This window comes from Pteropus vampyrus, unplaced genomic scaffold, assembly GCF_000151845.1.
Source record: "Pteropus vampyrus isolate Shadow unplaced genomic scaffold, Pvam_2.0 Scaffold80, whole genome shotgun sequence".
NCBI lineage: Eukaryota > Metazoa > Chordata > Mammalia > Chiroptera > Pteropodidae > Pteropus > Pteropus vampyrus.
Window position 1 is genome coordinate 4,046,320 of NW_011888861.1, and position 9,249 is coordinate 4,055,568.

Sequence of the window (9,249 nt, forward strand, 5' to 3'; positions counted from 1 at the left end):
ATGTTTTGGCTATTATGACTAATGCTGCAATGAACACGGGAGTGCAGATATCTCTTTGATATTCTGTTTTCATGTCCTTTGGATATATACCCAGAAGTGGAATTGCTGGATCATATGGTAGTTCTATATTTAATTTTTTGAGGAACCTCCTTACTGTTTTCCATGATGGCTGTACCAATTTGTGTTCTCACCAACGGTGCACAAGGGTTTCCTTTTCTCCACATCTTCGCCAATACTTATCACTTGTCTTTTTGATGCGAGCCATTCTAACAGGTGTGAGACAATATCTCATTGTGGTTTTGATTTACATCTGATGATTAGTAATGCTGAGCACCTTTTCATGTACCTATTGGCCTAATTTTACATTTTTGACATCTGGAAAAAAGGTGTACCTATATTACATTTTAAGTTTCTTTAACTTTAAAAAAATACACTTTTAATTTTAGAATAGTTTTAGGTTTACAGGAAAATTGTCCATATATCCCACATGTATTTTCCTCTTACATTTAATTTTAAAATCTTACATTTGTATGGCTCATTTTTCACAATTAATGAATCAATATTATTATTAACTAAAGTCCATAATTTATTCTTATTTTCTCACTTTTTACCTAATGTCCTCCCGGTAACACATCCAGGTTACCACATTACATTTACTCTTTATTTCTTCTTAAGCACCTCTTGGATGTGACAGTTTCTCAGTTTCCATGTTTTTATGACCTTGACAGTTTTGGGGAGTACTGGTCAGGAATTTTATAGAATGTTCTTCAGTTAGGATTCAACTGATATTTTATTCATGGTTATGGTTTTTTGAGGGGAGCTCTTTAAACTTTTCATCATAACTTCTGAACATCAGATGGTTATTCCTTTAGCTCTCTTCGAAGCCTTTATTCAGCAAGAAACTTATTCTGGGCATGTGTCACTTCTGCACTCTTCATATTTATTATTATTTGCCTTCAAGAACCTTTTTCTGTTTACTCTGCTACAGAAGAAAAGCATTTTTAGAAATTGGAACATGTTTGGTAATAGCTGCTAAAAGGAAAGGTGTGTATGAAACTCACTTCTAATTATAGTTTACAGGGGGTTAAAAAATTAAACATTAGCAATAGATTATTTTAGTCACAAGCATGAATGGTATATAAATTCTCTTTTCCTGTCAAATAGAAGAATTGGATTTCTTTTTCTAGAGTAACGTGCTTTTTTCCATTTTTAAATTTAGTTGCTACAGGAATAGGGTTGATCTTTAATACTCTTTCCTGGTGCTGTTTTCGTATGCTCCAGCAGAACTGAAGTTTAAAAAGGCTATACTAAAAAGTATACTAGACGGCATCAAAAAAAAATCTCTAGACCAATATCACTATGAATATTATTTTAAAATTTTTAAATAAAATATCGAAATGTAATATTAATATTAGCAGCTTATTAAAAATAACATCTCAAGCAAGTGGGATTTATTCTAAGAAAGCAAGGGTAATTCATTATTAGGTTTGATAATATAATCCTTCATATTAAGAGAGCTAAAGAGAAAGATCACATTATCATCTCCACAGAGGGTATATAAGGCATTCAATAAATTTGATAAGTTAACTTTCATTCATGTTAAAATCATTCAATAAAATATAAATTTGTGACTACTTCCTTTATATGATTGTGTGTGTGTGTGTGTGTGTGCACGTGTGTGTGTACATTTCAGCAAAAGACAACATCTTAGTTAATGTTGTAACACTAGGAACTTTCCGATAAGTAAGGAACAAGGCAAAGATGCCCATTATCTTTACTACTATTAAACACTAAGCTGGAGGTACTAGCCAATACAATTAGATAAAAAATAAAAAGTAATTAGAAGGATAAAACTTGGAAAGCAAGAGGCAAATCTCTTTGTCTGCAGGAGACATGTTTTTACATATATGTAAATTCTAAGGAACCAATAAAAATGTAATGAGTTACAGATTATATAACATATAAATACCAATAACCTTCTTATATGCTAATTAAAATCACATAGAAGGTATAATGGAAAAGAAGATACTGTTTTTGATAGCAAAAAACACTAAAACAAAAAAAACTACAGGAATGATCCTAACCATTCAGAACTTTTATGAAGTCAACTATAAAACGCTGCTGAAGAAACAAAAAAAGACCTGAACAAGTGGAAAAACATACCATATTCTTGAGTAGGAAGACTCAATACCATAAACATGTCAGTTTTCCCTAAATTAATTTATAAATTTAATGTAATCCCAATAAAGTTAACTTTAGGGCTTCTACCTAGAGCAAAACAACTTGATTATAAATTCATCTCGAAGAGCAAAAAAGCAAGAGTAGTTAGAAAATCCTCAAAATGCAGAGCAGGGACAGAGGTAACCTTCCAAAAGTAATGTATAAATGAAGCCTCTATATTAAAACAGTGTGATATTGCTCATGAATGGACAGATAGACTAATGGAAAAGAAAATAATGAAATAGACATAATTACATATGTAAATGTAGAATGCCATGCAGGTGGCATCTCAAATCAGAGAAGGAAAACTGGATTTTTATTAGTGGTGTTGGAATAATTGAATGACCATATAGAAAAAATATGTCTTTTTCACACAGTATAACTAGATATAGTCTAAATGAAACAATGATCCAAAGGTAAAAAAACAAAACAAAACTATAGAGTTACTAGAAGTTAATATGAATGAATCCCTTTATTGCTGGGAGTGGAAAATTTTCCTTTATTATAATTTGGAATCTAGAGCAACTGGAATTTTTTATTACTTAACAATACAAACTTGCATAGTAAAAAAAAAGAAAAAAACACCGTTAGTAAAGTAAAATGGAAAATGACAAACTTGGGGAAAAAATATCAGCAACTTACATCACAAAGTATTATCAATGCCCTCTAATCAAAGACCAGCTACAGATGAACAAATTAATATTAAAGCAAGTTGCAACAAAAGAGACTGCACATCATGGTGCACCATAGTGGATCTCAGGAAGAGAGTTTTGAAAAGGACTTGTTATGGGAGTTGAGATTTGGTTAGATAACTTTGGGCAGAGTTCAAGGAAGAGGGGCTTTACTCTAGATTGGATGCTGTCAAGAAAAAGAGAGCGAATCTATTACTGAATATCTTAACAAACCTTATCTACGACATGGGAAAAATGAATCGGAGCTAAAGTCATAATTGATAGAGAAGCATAGTCACTCGTTAGCATGATAGAAACATGTGTGGTATTTTTGTGGTTTGCAAGGTAACCTCATTTTGTTTTTTTAAAAAAATTTTAATGCTAGTTTAATTATTTTTTCATACATACATATATATATATATATATATATATATATATATATATACATAATTTTTTTTAACATTTTTTTTTTATTTTCTCCTTCCCCACTCCCCGCTTCCTTCTGGTAACCACTAGTCCATTGTTCATGTCCATGAGTTTCTGTTTGTTTGTCCTGTTCATTTGTTGCTTTTAGGTTTATATCCCACATATGTGATATCATGTGATTTTCAACCTTTTCTGTCTGGCTTATTTCACTTAGTATGATTATTTCAAGGTCCATCTATGTTGTTGCAAATAGCAGTATTTCATCTCTTCTTATGGCTGAGTAATATTCCATTGTATATGTACCACAGCTTCTTTAGCCAATCATCTATCGTAAGACACTTTGGTTGCTTCCATGTCCTGGCCACTGTGAATAATGCTGCTAAAAGTAACTTTGTTTTTGTCTGTGTTTAGAAAAAATTCTCAAACACTGGTTTGTTGTGTTTTGTTTTGTCTCACTTCATCGTGGTTGCAGAGTAGCCTTGTCTGATGTTGGCGCTCTATGAGATTGTTTATACTCAACGGAAGAACACTCAGGTTTAGCTGTAAGTACCACGCAACCTCATGACAGCACTGAGGTCCAGCCGTGGCAGGCTGCTTCTCAAATGTCAGAGGCTGCTTCTCTTTCTCTTGGGACTAATACTCCTAATATAGAAAGAGTTTCTAAAAAGAGAGACTCGACTAAAAACCTGGTGCAACTGGACTATCCAACACAGTTGCCACTAGTCACATGTGGTTATTTAAATTTAGATTAATTAAAAGTAAACAATTAAAAATTCAGTTCCTTATTTGCAACAGCCACATTTCACATATTCAATAGCACATGTTTGGTGGCTACTGAATTGATAATGCAGGTATAGAATGTTTCCATTATTGTAATTATATTGGACAGCACTGCTATGGACAACATTGCTAAAGAAAATAGTTCATTGAAAAAGAAATGAAAATGGCTTTTAATCATTTGAAATGTTGCCCAAACTCACCTCAAACAGAAATACACATCAAAACTGCACCAGGATCCATTTCTCACAAAAAGATTAGCAAAAATCTAAAATTTGACAATATACTATATTGGTAAAGCTGTAGGGAAACAAGTATTCTCATATATTCCTGATAGGGATGCAAAATGGTACAAACCACATAAAGAGGAATTTGGCCATATCTAGCAAAATTACATTTAAATTACCTAGCGATCTCAGAATCCCACCAAAGATTCCTGGGAAAACATAAAAAGACATGTATAAGGCTTGTAATTACTGGCCCACTTTCAATATAAAGACTAGAAACAAACCAAATTTTGATCATTAGGAAACTGGTGAGTAAACTAGGGTACACCACATAAGAGAGTACTCTGCAGCTGTGAAAAGTATGGAGGACCACTTCTCAATGCCAATATGGAGTGATTTCCAGGATATATTTTTAGATGAAAAAACCAAGGTGGAGTAAAATATGTTTACTCTTGAGCTAAGAAATGGGACACACACATGCACAAGTATATGTGCATATGTATACACATAAAAAAAGTGACAATTTTATTAGGGAGGTGGAAAATCAGAAGCTAAATTTCTCTGAATGAATATTGCCTTATTTGTTTGTCTTTGGAACCATATATTTTATATAATTATAAAATCTGAAATTATTGAATAATTTTAAATTGAAAGTAATAATCCCTAAGAATTGAAAATAAAAGGAAAACAATAAACCTTAATGTATATTCAGATGGTGGCAAAATCACACAGTGAAAATTATTTCTAGTGATTTTGCACACAAGAGGTTGATGATACATTCTCAGTTGAATACACCCTAAGAAAAATAAGATCTTTCAAAACACACAAACAAACAAAACTATCTTAAACTATTTTCAATAATCACATTGTTAGGGATAGTGTTGGTATGATTATTCTGAAACTGCTGTGCATGTTTCCTGAGATAAAGCAAATGAGTAGTTATATTTGAATTCTAGCATTCCTGCTATTTTAAGATCCAAGATTCTCCATGTGGTAAAAAGGAGGTCAAAATAAAGATGAAGATCAAAGAGATTAGACATGAATCTGAATGGAAGTATCAGCATAAACTTATGATATATTACATCTTAATACAAGTATATACATCTTAGCTTTGTTTACCAAAATAGCTTAGAAATACTGACCAGCTAGTAGTTTCAATGAGCACATTTAGCTTCCAGTTTAAGGTTTTTCACTTACAGTGCACTTTGTAAAAGTGGCTGATTCTCTGTATGGAGGAGGAAAGGTACAAGAGGAGGCCATAACATCTTGTTGTATGAGACGGCAAGGAAAGTCTCAAAGAGTCATATCTAATGTATCAGGAGCCAACTCAAGGAGGCTCTCACTGGCTGAAGATGGGACCATTTAATCATCAAAAAGGACAATAATTGCAATGGGTTGAGACACATCGAATACATTAAATCCATAAGTTTATAATGATAAACAAACAAATAAAACAAACTTAATTGATCATCATTGGAAACATGCATTATTTTGTAAACTGGTTAAGCATTTATCTTGCTATTCCTAAGGAACTATACAACTGCTAGCCAAATAATATGTGTGAGAAATTTTCTCTTCATAGAAATATTCTAGCTGAAAATGTGAAGGAATGATATGTAATATAATTGCAACACCTAATGAATGAATGGATCTAGGCATTGAGCAGCAGGTCTATTAACATCATAGAAAGAGACAACCAGATATTATTTCCCTCCTAATAGGAGATCACCCTCCTTTTCATCCAATAAGTTGGTCTTGCCCTATGGAAATAATCAGAATCTGAAGTAGCCTGTAGATCGAAATCCCGATTTATAGGAGATACAGAAGACACAAGAATATGTTAAACAACACAACTGAGATGCATAGAAAAATCCACATTGTAAGAAATTCTACAGGAAAAATGATCTAGTTTCTTCAGCAAATAAATTATAAGAGATAGGAATTAGTGGAGAGAATAAAGAAAGAGTATATTTTTAAAGATGAAAAGATACCTAAAAGATGTGTCAAAATCAATAGTAATATGTAGACCTTATATAAATTCTGATTCAAAACAAAAACTGTAAAAAATTATTTCTATAATAAGATGTTTGGAAATTTAAACTCTGGATATTGCCTCACATTGGTAAATAATCATTATATCTAAATATGATAATGCTATTGCAGCTATGTGTTTTTAAGTTCTTGTCTTTAAGAGATAAATACTGAAGTATTTATAGATAAATAATATGATGGATGGAAGTGAATGGGGGTTGGTATGATTATTAAGATCACTCTATATGATCTATAATTATATTATAGATAAAACAAGATGGGCCATGAGTTGATTATTTTTGAAGCTGGTTGATAGATACATGAGCTGATTACACTATTCTTCCTACTTTTGTATATGTCTGAAATTTTCCATATTAAAAAGTTAGAACAAGGACGTGGTTCCATAGTGTAGCAGTTAGCACATCTGCTTTACACGCAGAAGGTCCTGGGTTTGTGCCCCAGCGGAGCTGTAGCCCATGGGTTATGGCCATGACACCCTGAACAAGCCCAATGTCTGATCTCGGAAGCTGAGCAGAGTCGGGCTTGGTTAGTACTTGGATGGGAGACCACCTAGGAAGACCGACCAGATGCTGTAGGCATTAAAAAAAAAAAAAAGTTTAGGACAAGACTTAAAGCAAATAAGGCTAAATAAATAACCTCGATGGTGGGTACATAGATGTTCATTGTATTATTTTCTATTCTTTCTTTTTATTTGTTCATAATTTATATCAAAGCAATTGTAAAAGAAACCACAATGAGAATAGCTGTGGGGTAACTTAAATTGAAGGAGGGCTCTAGCTCTATAAAATCTTATTTCTTAAAAAAAATAAGATTAAAGATCTAAGATGAATTAGCAAAATCTGTTTGTGCCTGGTGGTAGGCATACAGGTATCTGTTTATTATTTCTGTGACTTTTATTTGTTAAATTTTTCCATAATTTAAATAATAGTGTGTGTGCGTGTGTGTGTGTGTGTGTGTGCGTGTGTGTAGCGCAAAATCACATTAGCCTTCTGAGGAAGCTGCTTGTGACCAGTCAAGAGGTCACACATAGATTTTGTACCTGGACATTTTGTATCAGTGAGAAGTGGATAGAAAGGGCAGCGTGGCTGGAGAAAAGGGGGCACTCCCACACCTGTATTCCACTGTACACTTTTCCATACTCTGCAGCTTCTCCAGAACCCCGCTAAGTGGTGAATAAACAAATAAATATGGGGAAGAGATACCTCAGGGGTTAAGTATTTTCTCTACTCCCTCAGTGGGTGCCTAAGGCACCTGCATCCACACAGGCCTCCATGGTGGTCAGCTCCTGGGGCTTTGGCCTAGAAAGTGCACTCCCAAGGCTGTCCTCTCTCCCCTGGGTCAGGCAAGTCTCAGCCCTGTGAGGTTCATCCAATGATTCACTGGCTGGAATTCTTGAATAGTTTACTTAGACTTTCCTCATTTTTTTTTTTTTCGGCTAATTCCAGAAAGCACGTCTAAGTCAGATCTGGGAAACTGTGCAGAAGAGTGTATTTCTGGAGGAAATTCAAAGAATATAGTTAAAAGATTTTGTTTCAAGTGGTAGGACAAAGTATACTTCCCAACGACAAACAGAATTCGAGATAAAACTTTGGAATTGCCGAGGGGTGAGGATGAGAGTACATTACCTCAAAGAGTGGAAGGGCAGACTGTGACCTCAAGCTTTACCAAACAAGCCTAGAGTCAGTAGGAAAGATTCTGCATGGACACTGGACTGTGGACCCTGAGGCCACTAAAATTGTGGCCTTGCTCTGAATCCAAGGCAGCTTAGGGAGGTAAAAGCCATTGAATACTTTTGTCTTATCTGGCTTTGTTCCATCTATCTCTCTGGAGATCCACATATCATCAATTTATCTGGGAAAAAGGGGCCACATTAAAGAAGCATGATTATAGAATACTTTCTATTGTAATTACTCTTCAATATTAATATATTTTTTGAAATAAACATTTCAAAGAAAAGCAGACTTGAAGGCTAGATTTCTAAAAGGAAATAAAAAGTTCTTTTAGAATCAGACCAAGCACACTTATTAAGCATTCATGCATTCACTTATTCATTCATCTTTTAAATATTTTTAAAGCACCCACTATGTTCCTGATAGTGCTCCCAGCTTCTGAGGTTACCCAGAGGACACAGTGGCCACTCACGAGGAAAGGCACTAGGTAAGGTCGTGGTAAGTTTTACTCCCATTAAATTAAATTAAAAACCAATTGTTATTTAAACATTCATATAATTACATGCAGCCATTATCTGGGTTTTTTCCTAAAGGCCAAATTTGACTCAGTGAGCCTTTGATTGCTGAGACAAGACGGCAGCAACATGAAACATCTCTTTAGAACAAAGCTCACCCAAGAAACTATTACACAGGAGGTTTAGCTCAGGAAAAAGCAACAGAGAAATAGCTAGGAGTACAAAGCTCTTTATCTCCATTTCCAAAGTGCAGTGGCTTAACATTTTAAAAGGCCGCTTTGGGGAACATTTTCCCCTGAAAGTTCCTTTCACACATTTACAGACAGGAAGTACAATAGAGCCATGAACATCTTCCACTCTCGAAGAGGATTTTCCTGCCTTTACTTAGGTATTAGATTAAAATAGCATTTTACTTCTCATCAAGCCTGAAGATAGGATTACATTCGAGTCTGGGTTTTTCATTTTAAAATGTGAATTGTTAACCAAGAAATAATGAGATTCGACTTTTAATCAGGCAGCCCTCACTGTTGTGAGAATTGTCAGCTTTTGTCCATGAAGTTCCCAAAGGTAAAATGAGCACCAGAGGTCAGTAAATATCCAGACTGTTACCTCCTTTGTTTGCACTGAAACATATTAGTGGTTGTCTTTTCTGGCCAGATCCAGCCGCCTCAAGAGAGTTCAATATTTATTT